Raw genomic sequence first — 13,550 nt, 5'->3', positions numbered from 1 at the left:
TGTGTGTTTTGGGTTTTGTTTTTAATATATTATTTTTAAGAGTCTAACCTCTACTCTAGATTTTTAATTTTTGATTTTCAGTATATGATATAAATTGTGGACATTTAAGAATCCAATATTCAGTTCCCATTTTTATTCAAGAGTGTGTTAATTATTCTGTCCCAATCTTGACTCTCTGTTTTCTACCTCAGAACACCTCTATTTCCTCCTTTCCCCTTCTCTTCCCAATCCAATTCTGTGAATCTTTGTGGGTGTCTGGGCTACAGAGAACACTCTGGGAACAGACAACTGCGTAGATCTGTCTCTCTCCTCTTGAGTCCCCCTTTTTCTCCTCCTGCTCATCTCTATCTCCCTCCTCCCTCTCCTCTTCTTCATGTAACTCTGTGAACCTCTCTGGGTGTCCCTAACGGGGGAGAATCTTTTCACCATTAACCTAGAAGTTTTATTATCACTGCTGTATAGTTGGAGAAGTCCTGAGACTACAGGAAAAATAAAACTGAAATCCAGAGGCAGGAGACTTAAGCCCAAAACCTGAGAACACCAGAAAACTCCTGACTACACAGAACATTAAGTAATAAGAGACCATCCAAAAGCCTCCATACCTACACTGAAACCAACCACCACCCAAGAGCCAATAAGTTTTAGAGCAAGACATACCACGCAAATTCTCCAGCAATGCAGGAACATAGCCCTGAACGTCAACATACAGGCTGCCCAAGGTGACACCTAACACATAGACCCATCTCAAAACTCATTACTGGGCACTCCATTGCTCTCCAAAGAGAAGAAATCAAGTTCCATGCACCAGAACACCGACACAAGCTTCCTTAACCAGGAAACCTTGACAAGTCAATCGTCTAACCCCACCCACTGGGTAAAACCTCCACAATAAAAAGGAACCACAGACCTCCAGAATACAGAAAGCCCACTCCAGACACAGCAGTCTAAACAAGAGGAAAAGTCAAAGAAATACCCAACAGGTAAAGGAACATGAAAAATGCCCACCAAGTCAAACAAAAGAGGAGGAGATAGGGAATCTACCTGAAAAAGAATTTAGAATAATGATAATAAAAATGATCCAAAATCTTGAAAACAAAATGGAGTTACAGATAAATACCCTGGAGACAAAGATTGAAAAGATGCAAGAAATGTTTAATAAAGACCTAGAAGAAATAAAAAAGAGTCAATTAAAAATGAATAATGCAATGAATGAGATCAAAAACACTCTGGAGGGAACCAAGAGTAGAATAATGGAGACAGAAGATAGGATAAGTGAGGTAGAAGATAAAATGTTAGAAATAAATGAAGCAGAGGAAAAAAGAAAAAAGAATCAAAAGAAATGAGGACAACCTCAGGGACCTCTGGGACAATATGAAACGCCCCAACATTTGAATCATAGGAGTCCCAGAAGAAGAAGACAAAAAGAAAGGCCATGAGAAAATACTTGAGGAGATAATAGCTGAAAACTTCCCTAAAATGGGGAAGGAAATAGCCACCCAAGTCCAAGAAACCCAGAGAGTCCCAAACAGGATAAACCCAAGGCAAAACACCACAAGACACATATTAATCAAATTAACAAAGATCAAACACAAAGAACAAATACTAAAAGCAGCAAGGGAGAAACAACAAATAACACACAAAGGGATTCCCATAAGGATAACAGCTGATCTTTCAATAGAAACCCTCCAGGCCAGAAGGGAATGGCAGGACATACTGAAAGTAATGAAAGAGAATAACCTACAACCTAGATTACTGTATCCAGCAAGGATCTCATTCAGATATGAAGGAGAATTCAAAAGCTTTACAGATAAGCAAAAGCTGAGAGAATTCAGCACAACCAAACCAGCTCTTCAACAAATGCTAAAGGATCTTCTCTAGACAGGAAATGCAGAAAAGGTTGTATAAACGCTGAACCCAAAACAACAAAGTAAATGGCAACGGGACCACACCTATCAATAATTACCCTAAATGTAAATGGGTTGAATGCCCCAACCAAAGACAAAGACTGGCTGAATGGATACAAAAACAAGACCCCTATATATGCTGTCTACAAGAGACCCACCTCAAAACAAGAGACACATACAGACTAAAAGTGAAGGGCTGGAAAAAATATTTCATGCAGACGGAGACCAAAAGAAAGCAGGAGTCGCAATACTCATATCAGATAAAATAGACTTTCAAATAAAAGCTGTGAAAAGAGACAAAGAAGGACACTACATAATGATCAAAGGATCAATCCAAGAAGAAGATATAACAAATATAAATATATATGCACCCAACATAGGAGCACCGCAATATGTACGGCAAACACTAATGAGCTTATGATATAGAAATTAATAGTAACACAATAATTAGTGGGAGACTTTAATTACCCCACTCACACCTTATGGATAGATCAACTAAAACAGAAAATTAACAAGGAAACACAAACTTTAAATGACACAATGGAACAGCTAGACCTAATTGATATCCTATAGGACATTTCACCCCAAACAATCAATTTCACCTTTTTCTCAAGTGCACATGGAACCTTCTCCAGAATAGATCACATCCTGGGCCATAAATCTAGCCTTGGTAAATTAAAAAAAATTGAAATCATCCCAGTCATCTTTTCTGACCACAGTGCAGTAAGATTAGATCTCAATTACAGGAAAAAAAAATGTTAAAAATTCAAACATATGGAGGCTAAATAACACGCTTCTGAATAACCAACAAATCATAGAAGAAATTTTTAAAAAATCAAGATAATCATAGAAATGAATGAAAATGGAAACACAACAACCCAAAACCTTATGGACCACTTTAAAAGCCAGTTGCTAAGGGGAAGGTTCATAGCATTATAGCCCTTACATCAAGAAACCAAGAAAAAAAGCCAAATAAATAACCTAACTCTACACCTAAAGCCAATTAGAGAAGTAAGAAATGAAGAACCCCAGGTTAGTAGAAGGGAAAGGGAAATTCTTAAAAATCAGGGCAGAAATAAATGCAAAAGAAACTAAAGAGACCATAGCAAAAATCAACAAAGCGAAAAGCTGGTTTTTTGAAAAAATAAACAAAATTGACAAACCATTAGCAAGACTCATTAAGAAACAAAGAGAGAAGAACCAAATTAACAAAATTAGAAATGAAAATGGAGAGATCACAACAGACAACACTGAAATACAAAGGATCATAAGAGACTACTTCCAGCAGCTCTATGCCAATAAAATGGACAACTTGGAAGACATGGACAAATTCTTAGAAAAGTATAACTTTCCAAAACTGAACCAGGAAGAAATAGAAGATCTTAACAGACCCACCACAGGCAAGGAAATCGAAACTGTAATCAAAAATCTTCCAGCAAACAAAAGCCCAGGACCAGATGGCTTCACAGCTGAATTCTACCAAAAATTTAGAGAAGAGCTAACACCTATCTTACTCAAACTCTTCCAGAAAATTGCAGATGAAGGTAAACTTCCAAACTCATTCTATGAGGCCACCATCACCCTAATTCCAAAACCAGACAAAAAAAAAAAAAAAAAAGAAACCTACAGGCAATATCACTTGAGAACATAGATGCAAAAATCCTTACAAAAATTCTAGCAAACAGAATCCAGACAACATATTAAAAATCATACACCTACGACCAAGTGGGCTTTTATCCAGGAAGCAGGTTCTTTAATATGCGCAAAATCAATCATGTAATACACCACATTAACAAATTGAAAGATAAAAGCCATATGATTATCTCAATAGATGCAGAGAAAGCCTTTGACAAAATTCAACACCCATTCATGATTAAAACTCTCCAGAAAGCAGGAATAGAAGGAACATACCTCAACATAATAAAAGCTATATATGACAAACCCACAGCAAGTATCACCCTCAATGGTGAAAAATTGAAAGCATTTCCCCTGAAATCAGGAACAAGACAAGGGTGCCCACTCTCACCACTGTTACTCAACATAGTGTTGGAAGTTTTGGCCACAGCAACCAGAGCAGAAAAAGAAGTAAAAGGAATCCAGATAGGAAAAGAAGAAGTGAAACTCTTGCTGTTTGCAGATGACATGATCCTCTACATAGAAAACCCTAAAGACTCTACCAGAAAATTACTAGAGCTAATCAATGAATATAGCAAAGTTGCAGGATATAAAATTAACACACAAAAATTCCTTGCATTCCTATATACTAACAATGAAAAAACAGAAAGAGCAATTAAGGAAACAATACCATTCACCACTGCAACAAAAAGAATAAATACTTAGGAGTATATCTACCTAAAGAAACAAAAGACCTATACATAGAAAACTATAAAACACTGATGAAAGAAATCAAAGAGGACACAAACAGATGGAGAAACATACCGTGTTCATGGATTGGAAGAATCAATATTGTCAAAATGGCTATTCTACCCAAAGCAATCCATAGATTCAGTGCAATCCCTATCAAGCTACCAAGGGTATTTTTCACAGAACTAGACCAAAGAATTTCACAATTTGTATGGAAATACAAAAAAACCTCGAATAGCCAAAGTAATCTTGAGAAAGAAGAATGGAACTGAGGAATCAACCTGCCTGACTTCAGACTCTACTACAAAGCCACAGTCATCAAGACAGTATGGTACTGGCACAAAGACAGAAATATAGATCAATGGAACAGAATAGAAAGCCCAGAGATAAATCCACGAACCTATGGACACCTTATCTTTGACAAAGGAGGCAAGGATATACAATGGAAAAAAGACAACCTCTTTAACAAGTGGTGCTGGGAAAACTGGTCAACCACTTGTAAAAGAATGAAACTAGAACACTTTCTAACACCATACACAAAAATAAACTCAAAATGGATTAAAGATCTAAATGTAAGACCAGAAACTATAAAACTCCTAGAGGAGAACATAGGCAAAACACTCTCCGACATAAATCACAGCAAGATCCTCTATGACCCACCTCCCAGAATATTGGAAATAAAAGCAAAACTAAACAAATGGGACCTAATGAAACTTAAAAGCTTTTGCACTACAAAGGAAACTATAAGTAAGGTGAAAAGACAGCCCTCAGATTGGGAGAAAATAATAGCAAATGAAGAAACAGACAAAGGATTAATCTCAAAAATATACAAGCAACTCCTGCAGCTCAATTCCAGAAAAATAAATGACCCAATCAAAAAATGGGCCAAAGAACTAAACAGACATTTCTCCAAAGAAGACATACAGATGGCTAACAAACACATGAAAAGATGCTCAACATCACTCATTATCAGAGAAATGCAAATCAAAACCACAATGAGGTACCATTACACGCCAGTCAGGATGGCTGCTATCCAAAAGTCTACAAGCAATAAATGCTGGAGAGGGTGTGGAGAAAAGGGAACCCTCTTACACTGTTGGTGGGAATGCAAACTAGTACAGCCACTATGGAGAACAGTGTGGAGATTTCTTAAAAAACTGGAAATAGAACTGCCATATGACCCAGCAATCCCACTTCTGGGCATACACACTGAGGAAACCAGATCTGAAAGAGACACGTGCACCCCAATGTTCATCGCAGCACTGTTTATAATAGCCAGGACATGGAAGCAACCTAGATGCCCATCAGCAGATGAATGGATAAGGAAGCTGTGGTACATATACACCATGGAATATTACTCAGCCATTAAAAAGAATTCATTTGAATCAGTTCTAATGAGATGGATGAAACTGGAGCCCATTATACAGAGTGAAGTAAGCCAGAAAGATAAAGAACATTACAGCATACAAACACATATATATGGAATTTAGAAAGATGGTAACGACAACCCTATATGCAAAACAGAAAAAGAGACACAGAAGTACAGAACAGACTTTTGACTCTGTGGGAGAAGGTGAGGGTGGGATGTTTTGAAAACAGCAAGAGCATGTATACTATCTATGGTGAAACAGATCACCAGCCCAGGTGGGATGCATGAGACAAGTGCTCGGGCCTGGTGCACTGGGAAACCCAGAGGAATCGGTGGAGAGGGAGGTGGGAGGGGGGATCGGGATGGGGAATACGTGTAAATCTATTGCTGATTCATGTCAATGTATGACAAAACCCACTGAAAAAATAAATAAAAAATAAATGAAAACAATTAAACTGAGAAAAAATAGATCTTCAGCATGATTGTTTCAGATATATACTTGTAAATGTAAGGCGAGTGTGGAGAAACAGAGAGCGAGCTGGGCAGTCAGGCAAGAAAAGAGAAATTGATTAGAGGGCAATGAGAGAGTGACTGGCCCTTAAGGAGAACCAGCATCCTCCTTTTCTGATGGGGTCTTTCTTGCACTTCGATGATGAAAAATTCTCTGAAGGAATGGTTATTTTTTGGCCTTATCTGATTCCTGTGGTCACTGTAGCCAGAGGTCTGGAATCTGGTGGTCTCCTCATAGCCTTGAGAAGGGAGGCGCCAGTGGGAAAATGGCATGTCATTTGGGCAATTTGGTCAGTCTCAAGGATCACCGTGACTTTAATCTTTGTTTGCGAGGTCAACATAAAGAGCCATTTTAACAATGAGCCCCCATGTAGGCCCTGTCAGTATAGTTTTATGAAAATATGAAAAAATGGCATAGTGCTTAAAATCTGAGATTTAGAATTAATTGAGAGTTTGATTCCTATGTCTGTTAGATACTTGACATATGGCCTTTTACTTTGCCTCCATATCTGTTTTCTCACTGGAAAAAAAAAATGAGAAGAAAGATAGTTTAGCCTGACAAGGTTGTCATGAGAATTAAAGTACATCCTAAATGAAGGAAGTGCTTAATCACAGTTTACTCTCAGATTATTCAAAGCATGGACAAAAGTACCATCTAAAAAGGTGTTGTAAACTCATAACCAAGTTCATTTGACCATTTGAGCATTAGCGTGTGAGAGCTAGGGTCATTTTAGTTATCAGATTCATTGATTTTTGAGAACATATACAAATACTTTGTTGGGGACAAACTCATTGGCAATGATGATAATTGGAAGAAGACAGTGGTCTCAAATATTTACTGTGTCCCTGGCACCATTCTAAGTGCTTTAAGCACAAGGTATTGTGAAAACCTTCATGTCCCATCACTTCATGGCAAATAGATGGGGAAACAGTGGAAACAGTGGCTGACTTTATTTTTCTGGGCTCCAAAATCACTACAGATGGTGATTGCAGCCATGAAATTAAAAGACGCTTACTCCTTGGAAGGAAAGTTATGACCAACTTAGACAGCATATTAAAAAGCAGAGACATTACTTTGCCAACAAAGGTCCATCAATTCAAGGCTATGGTTTTTGCTGTGGTCATGTATGTATGTGAGAGCTGGAATATAAAGAAAGCTGAGCACTGAAGAATTGATGCTTTTGAACTGTGGTGTTGGAGAAGACCCTTGAGAATCCCTTGGACTGCAAAAAGATCCACCCAGTCCATCCTCAAGATCAGTCCTGGGTGTTTGTTGGAAGGACTGATGCTGAAGCTGAAACTCCAATACTTGGCCACCTCATGCGAAGAGTTGACTCATTGGGAAAGACCCTGATGCTGGGAGGGATTGGGGGCAGGAGGAGAAGAGGATGACAGAGGATGAGATGGCTGGATGGCATCACTGACTCAATGGGCATGAATTTGAGTAAACTGTGGGAGTTTATGATGGACAGGGAGGCCTGGCGTGCTGCAGTTTATGGGGTCGCAAAGAGTCGGACATGACTGAGTGACTGAACTGAACTGATTGTGAAAACCTCATAAAAATCTTATAGAGTAACTATTATTCTGTGTGCTCAGATGCTCAGTCATATTCAACTCTTTTAAACCCCATGGACTGTAGCCAGCCAGGATCCTCTGTTCATGGGATTCTCCTGGCAAGAATACTTAAGTGGGTTGTCATTTCCTTCTCCAGAGATTCTTCCCAACACAGGGGTCGAAACTATGTATCCTGTGCTTCCTGGATGGGCAGGCAGGTCCCTTACCACTGACACCACCTGGGAAATCCACAGGGTAAATATTAGTATGCTCTATTTACAGATGAAAAAACTGACGTTTCAAGATATTTATTAACTTGCCTGTTAAAAACCAGTGGGAAAGTAAGCATTTATTTTAACGTGAATGAATGGATGGACAAATGATTCCTGGAACTGCTATTATAAATTACATATCCAATGAGCCCTTTCTCACTTTCTGGATGAAAAATTTAAAACACTTTGTGAGTATGAGGGTATCTGAATCAATATTGTTCATGGTAGCAAAGACCTATAGGACATCTAGGGAAACATTAAATCAAGCGTGCTGCATACCTACAATGGAAAGAGTCTTAATTAAAGAACCAAAACATAGATAGTTCTCCCCCCCAAAAAAATGTATAAAGAGAGGAAAACAGAATGAGGTACATGCCACAGCATTGTTAAAGTAAATGGAATAAAAACCCATACATAAAGCAATAGTTTATGTTGTTCAAGCAGATGCCTGCATGTGTGTTCCATAGCTTCAGTTGTGTCTGACTCTTTGCAATCCCATAGTATATAGCCCACCAGGCTCCTCTGTCTGTAGGATTTTCCAGGCAAGAATACTAGAATGGGTGGTCATTTCTTCCACCAGGGGCTCTCTCCAACCCAGGGATTGAATCCAAGTCTCCTATGGTGGATGTCTGTCCCAGATGTATTTTATACATGCCTTTGGTAACACTGACATCTTGCCTTCTGGCAGCCATGGCCTTTGACTGCTATGTGGCCATCTGTGATCCCTTCCACTACGTTACCATCATGAGTCACCACTGCTGTGTCCTGCTAGTGGCCTTCTCCTGCTCACTGCCACACCTCCTCTCACTCCTACACATACTTTTGCTGAATCAGCTCACTTTCTGTGACTCCAGTGTTATCTATCACTTCATCTGCGACATCAAGCCTCTGCTGAAATTGTCCTGCTTCTCCATATTTGTCAATTATTTCACAATAATGAAGAAGGACTGGTTGTTTTAGGTGACCCCCTTCTTATGTGTTGTTATCGCTTATGTGTGAATCCTTGTTTCAGTTTCAGGATCCCCTCAGCTGCTGGGAAACACAAAGCCTTCTCCATCTGTGGCTCCCACTTTACTGTGGTGATCCTGTTTTATGGAAGCATCTTTTATGTCTATTTACAGCCCTTGTCCAACTACACTGTTTGGGACTGAGTGGCTATAACTGTCTACACAGTTCTGTCCTCCATGCTCAACCCTTTCATCTATAGTATGAGAAACAAAGACATGAAGAGGGGCCTGGGGAAGCTGATTGGCAAGAGGAAATCCTAGCCAAAAGCTTTCTGGACATGTTCATAGGTTTTGCTGCTGGTTTCTGATACACACAACAAACTCTTGTAAGTCAGCAAGTATGACTCACATATGTCATAGATGTTGGATTGTGTCCACTTCTTTACACATGCAACTATCAACCACAGAGACATTATGATGATTCAGTAATAGGATTCAGGTCTACCAAAATCTTGACTTCCACTTTTCATATATCTATATCTCTCTTCCTATCTTCCTCTTCTCCAGGAAACCACATCTTTATTCATTTGCTTTAAGTGCTGTTGAAACCTATGTCCTCCCCCCAAATTTCCTGTAACTGATTTACATCTGTTCAATGACTTTTGATTCCCTTAATATCCTTCTGCTTTTAGTGAAATTTCTGTGATGAACTAGTTTTTTGAAAATCTTTGCAGCGACTTAGAAAAAGAAGCAGCTAGACGGAGAGTGACATGATTGAGACACTTACAAAACTGAACTTCCACCAAGTGAGGAATGTGTCTTGTCCAACAGTTATACGGAGATTGTGCCCCTTCCTTCTTCTATGTTTTTGACCACAGGATATTCTGGGCTCTGTAGTGAACAAAAGTTCAACTCTTAGCCCTGCTTAGTCAATTGACCTATTAGTTCAGCACACAACTGCCCTGATAATCAGACCAGGGTGCATGAGGCTGAGCTGCCTCTGGGTCTCTACCCTGGTCATCTGATATGTGTGTCTCAAGGCACACTGGTCCTCTTGCCCCCTCTCTTAGCTTCAGTTCCCCTTAGAGATTCCCCTATTGCCACCATCATAACTATCCACATGTCTGCTTCCCATAGAAAGAGTTGCCTGTACTTAGAATTATTCTCAGTAGCTTTTGAGCAGAGACTTACAATTCATATGTGAACACTGAAGACAGATACAACTAAGAGCTCCCAGTGCCATGCAGAGATATATTAAGCTGCTCTGGGAAGTTAGAGAGTCATCTAGACAAGGATTTTATTCTGTTCATTTTTGTTTCATACTTTATTCTCCATTATTTAGTCTGTGGTTTTAGGCTTTATTTTATAACAATATTTTATCATTTATTAATACTATACTCCTACATTCTTCCCAGGGTTACTATTCAGTAGGTCACATGTGGGGCTTGTGAATCTGCATTTTAATAAGCAGGCCAAGAAAAAATTAACCTGAGCTTTAAAAAATTTTTTTTGTTTTGTTTTTTTATTTTTTGTTGTGCTGGGTCTTTGTTGCTGCATGGGCTTTTCCCAGTTGCTGTGAAAAGGACTACTCTTCCTCTGTGCACAGGCTTCTCATTGCGATGGCATCTCTTGTAGTGGAGCATGGGCTCTAGGTGCACACGGGTTCAGTAATTGTAGAGCACGGTCTCAGTTGCTCTGCAGCATGTGGAATCTTCTCAGACCAGGACTCAAACCCATGTCCCCTACCTTGGCAGATTGATTCTTAACCACTGGAACCACCAAGGAAATCACTAAACTGATTTTATGTGAGAAGCTTCATTACTGAACATTTCTGATCACTCCTTATGTCCCATTGTTTGAGTTTCTTAAACCCATGCCTCTATTAATACTCTATGAACTGTATAAAGCTACATGTAAAGAGACACTCGCTGCTTTCAGCATTGTTTATAAAAGCAAAAAATTCGAATAATTAGAAACAACCAGATGTCCATCGATAGGGAATTAGACTAATAATGGTGCCTTTCTTCCATAGAAAGAAATAATATATAATATTACAAATAATGAGATGTATACCTATCACTGACCTGAAAAGCTCTTAAGAATAGAAAGCAAAATATTAAAGAGAAAGCTTGCTAAGATAAATATGTGTGTGTGTGTATGAATGTTTATATACAGTTGAGCTATTTCAAATCCTGAAATATGATGCTGTGAAAGTGCTGCAGTCAATATGTCAGCAAATTTGGAAAACTCAGCAGTGGCCACAGGACTGGAAAAGGTCAGTTTTCATTCCAATCCCAAAGAAAGGCAGTCCCAAAGAATGCTCAAACTACCACACAATTGCACTCATCTCACACGTTAGTAAAGTAATGCTCAAAATTCTCCAAGCAAGGCAGCAATACATGAACCATGAACTTCCAGATATTCGAGCTGGTTTTAGAAAAGGCAGAGGAACCAAGACCAAATTGCCGACATCCACTGGATCATTGAAAAAGCAAGAAAGTTCCAGAAAAACATTTATTTCTGCTTTATTGACTATGCCAAAGCCTTTGACTGTGTGGATCACAATAAACTGTGGAAGATTCTGAAAGAAATGGGTATACCAGACCACCTGACCTGCCTCTTGAGAAACCTGTATGCAGGTCAGGAAGCAACAGTTAGAACTGGACATGGAACACAGACTGGTTCCAAATAGGAAAAGAAGTACATCAAGGCTGTATATTGTCACCCTGCTTATCTAACTTATATGCAGAGTACATCATGAGAAACGCTGGTCTGGATGAAGCAAGCTGGAATCAAGATTGCCGGGAGAAATATCAATAACCTCAGATATGCAGATGACACCACCCTTATGGCAGAAAGTGAAGAGGAACTAAAAGGCCTCTTAATGAATGTGAAAGAGGAGAGTGAAAATGTTGGCTTAAAGCTCAACATTCAGAAAACTAAGATCATGGCATCTGGTCCCATCACGTCATGGGAAATAGATGGGGAAACAGTGTCAGACTTTTTTGGGGGGGCTCCAAAATCACTTGGCAAATGGTGACTGCAGCCATGAAATTAAAAGATGCTTACTCCTTGGAAGGAAAGTTATGACCAATCTAGATAGCATATTAAAAAGCAGAGACATTACTTTGCCAAGAAAGGTTCGTCTAGCCAAGGCTATGGTTTTTCCAGTGGTCATGTATGTATGTGAGAGTTGGACTGTGAAGAAAGCTGAGCGCCGAAGAATTTTGAACTGTGGTGTTGGAAAAGACACTTGAGAGTCCCTTCGACTGCAAAAAGATCCACCCTGTTCATCCTAAAGGAGATCAGTCCTGGGTGTTCATTGGAAGGACTGATGCTGAGGCTGAAACTCCAATACTTGGCCACCTCATGCGAAGAGTTGACTCATTGGAAAAGACCCTGATGCTGGCAGGGACTGGGGGCAGGAGGAGAAGGGGACGACAGAGGATGAGATGGCTGGATGGCATCACCAACTCAATGGACATGAGTTTGAGTAAACTGTGGGAGTTTGTGATGGACAGGGAGGCCTGGTGTGCTGCAATTCATGGGGTCACAAAGAGTGAGGCATGACTGAGCGACTGAACTGACTGAACCAATATATAAGTGGTTATGTTTGTGTTACTGGTGAGATTATTAATATGCGCTATTAACATATTTTAAAAAAATCATCCTATTAAAAATAGTTAATTCAACACCATAAAATCATGTATGAGGTATGTTGTTGGATTTAATGTTTGAATGTATTGTTTCCCTATTAGTGGATAAAAGTAAATTAATAACCTATCTTAAGGTTTTTTAATAACATATTTAATTCTAGGAAATAACAATGAACTAAGAAAAAAGGAAAAAATGTTAGCTTTTTAGTTTGTGCATATTTGTATTGTTGGAATTTGTTGAGGGGAAACATTTTTTGGTTAATTAAAGCATTAATCACTAAGACATTTGTAAGAAAATCTGCTGGATTTTTATTCATTTCATCATTTTTATTTTATTTTATTTTTCATTTATTTATATTAGCTGGAGGCTAATTACTTTACAAAATTGTAGTGGTTTTTGCCATACATTAACATGAATCAGCCATGGATTTACATGTGTTCCCCATCCCAATCCCCCCTCCCGCATCCCTCCCCATACATCCCTCTCAGTCTTCCCAGTGCACCAGCCCTGAGCGCATGTCTCATGTATCCAACCTGGGTCGGTGATCTGTTTCACCCTTGATAGTATACTTGTTTCAATGCCATTCTCTCAGAAAATCCCACCCTCACCTTCTCCCACAGAGTCCCAAAGTCTATTCTGTACATCTGTGTCTCTTTTTCTGTTTTGTATATAGGGTTATCATTACCATCTTTTAAAATTCCATATATATGCGTTAGTATACTGTATTGGTCTTTATCTTTCTGGCTAACTTCACTCTGTATAATGGGCTCCAGTTTCATCCATCTCATTAGAACTGATTCAAATGAATTCTTTTTAATGGCTGAGTAATATTCTATTGTGTATATGTACCACACCTTCCTTATCCATTCATCTGCTGATGGGCATCTAGGTTGCTTCCATGTCTGGCTATTATGAACTGTGCTGCGATGAACATTGGGGTGCACGTGTCTCTTTCATTTCTGGTTTCCTCGGT

At 39.1% G+C, this 13,550-nt stretch overlaps 1 pseudogene; it reads left to right on the top strand.

Annotated features, from left to right (window-relative positions):
- The first annotated feature begins 6,785 nt into the window (after window positions 1-6,785).
- Window positions 6,786-9,241, top strand: LOC122442507 (annotated as a pseudogene).
- The last annotated feature ends 4,309 nt before the right edge of the window (window positions 9,242-13,550 follow it).

Source organism: Cervus canadensis, chromosome 5 (genome assembly GCF_019320065.1).
Source record: "Cervus canadensis isolate Bull #8, Minnesota chromosome 5, ASM1932006v1, whole genome shotgun sequence".
Taxonomy (NCBI): domain Eukaryota; kingdom Metazoa; phylum Chordata; class Mammalia; order Artiodactyla; family Cervidae; genus Cervus; species Cervus canadensis.
This window is presented reverse-complemented; position numbering and strand designations above follow the sequence as displayed.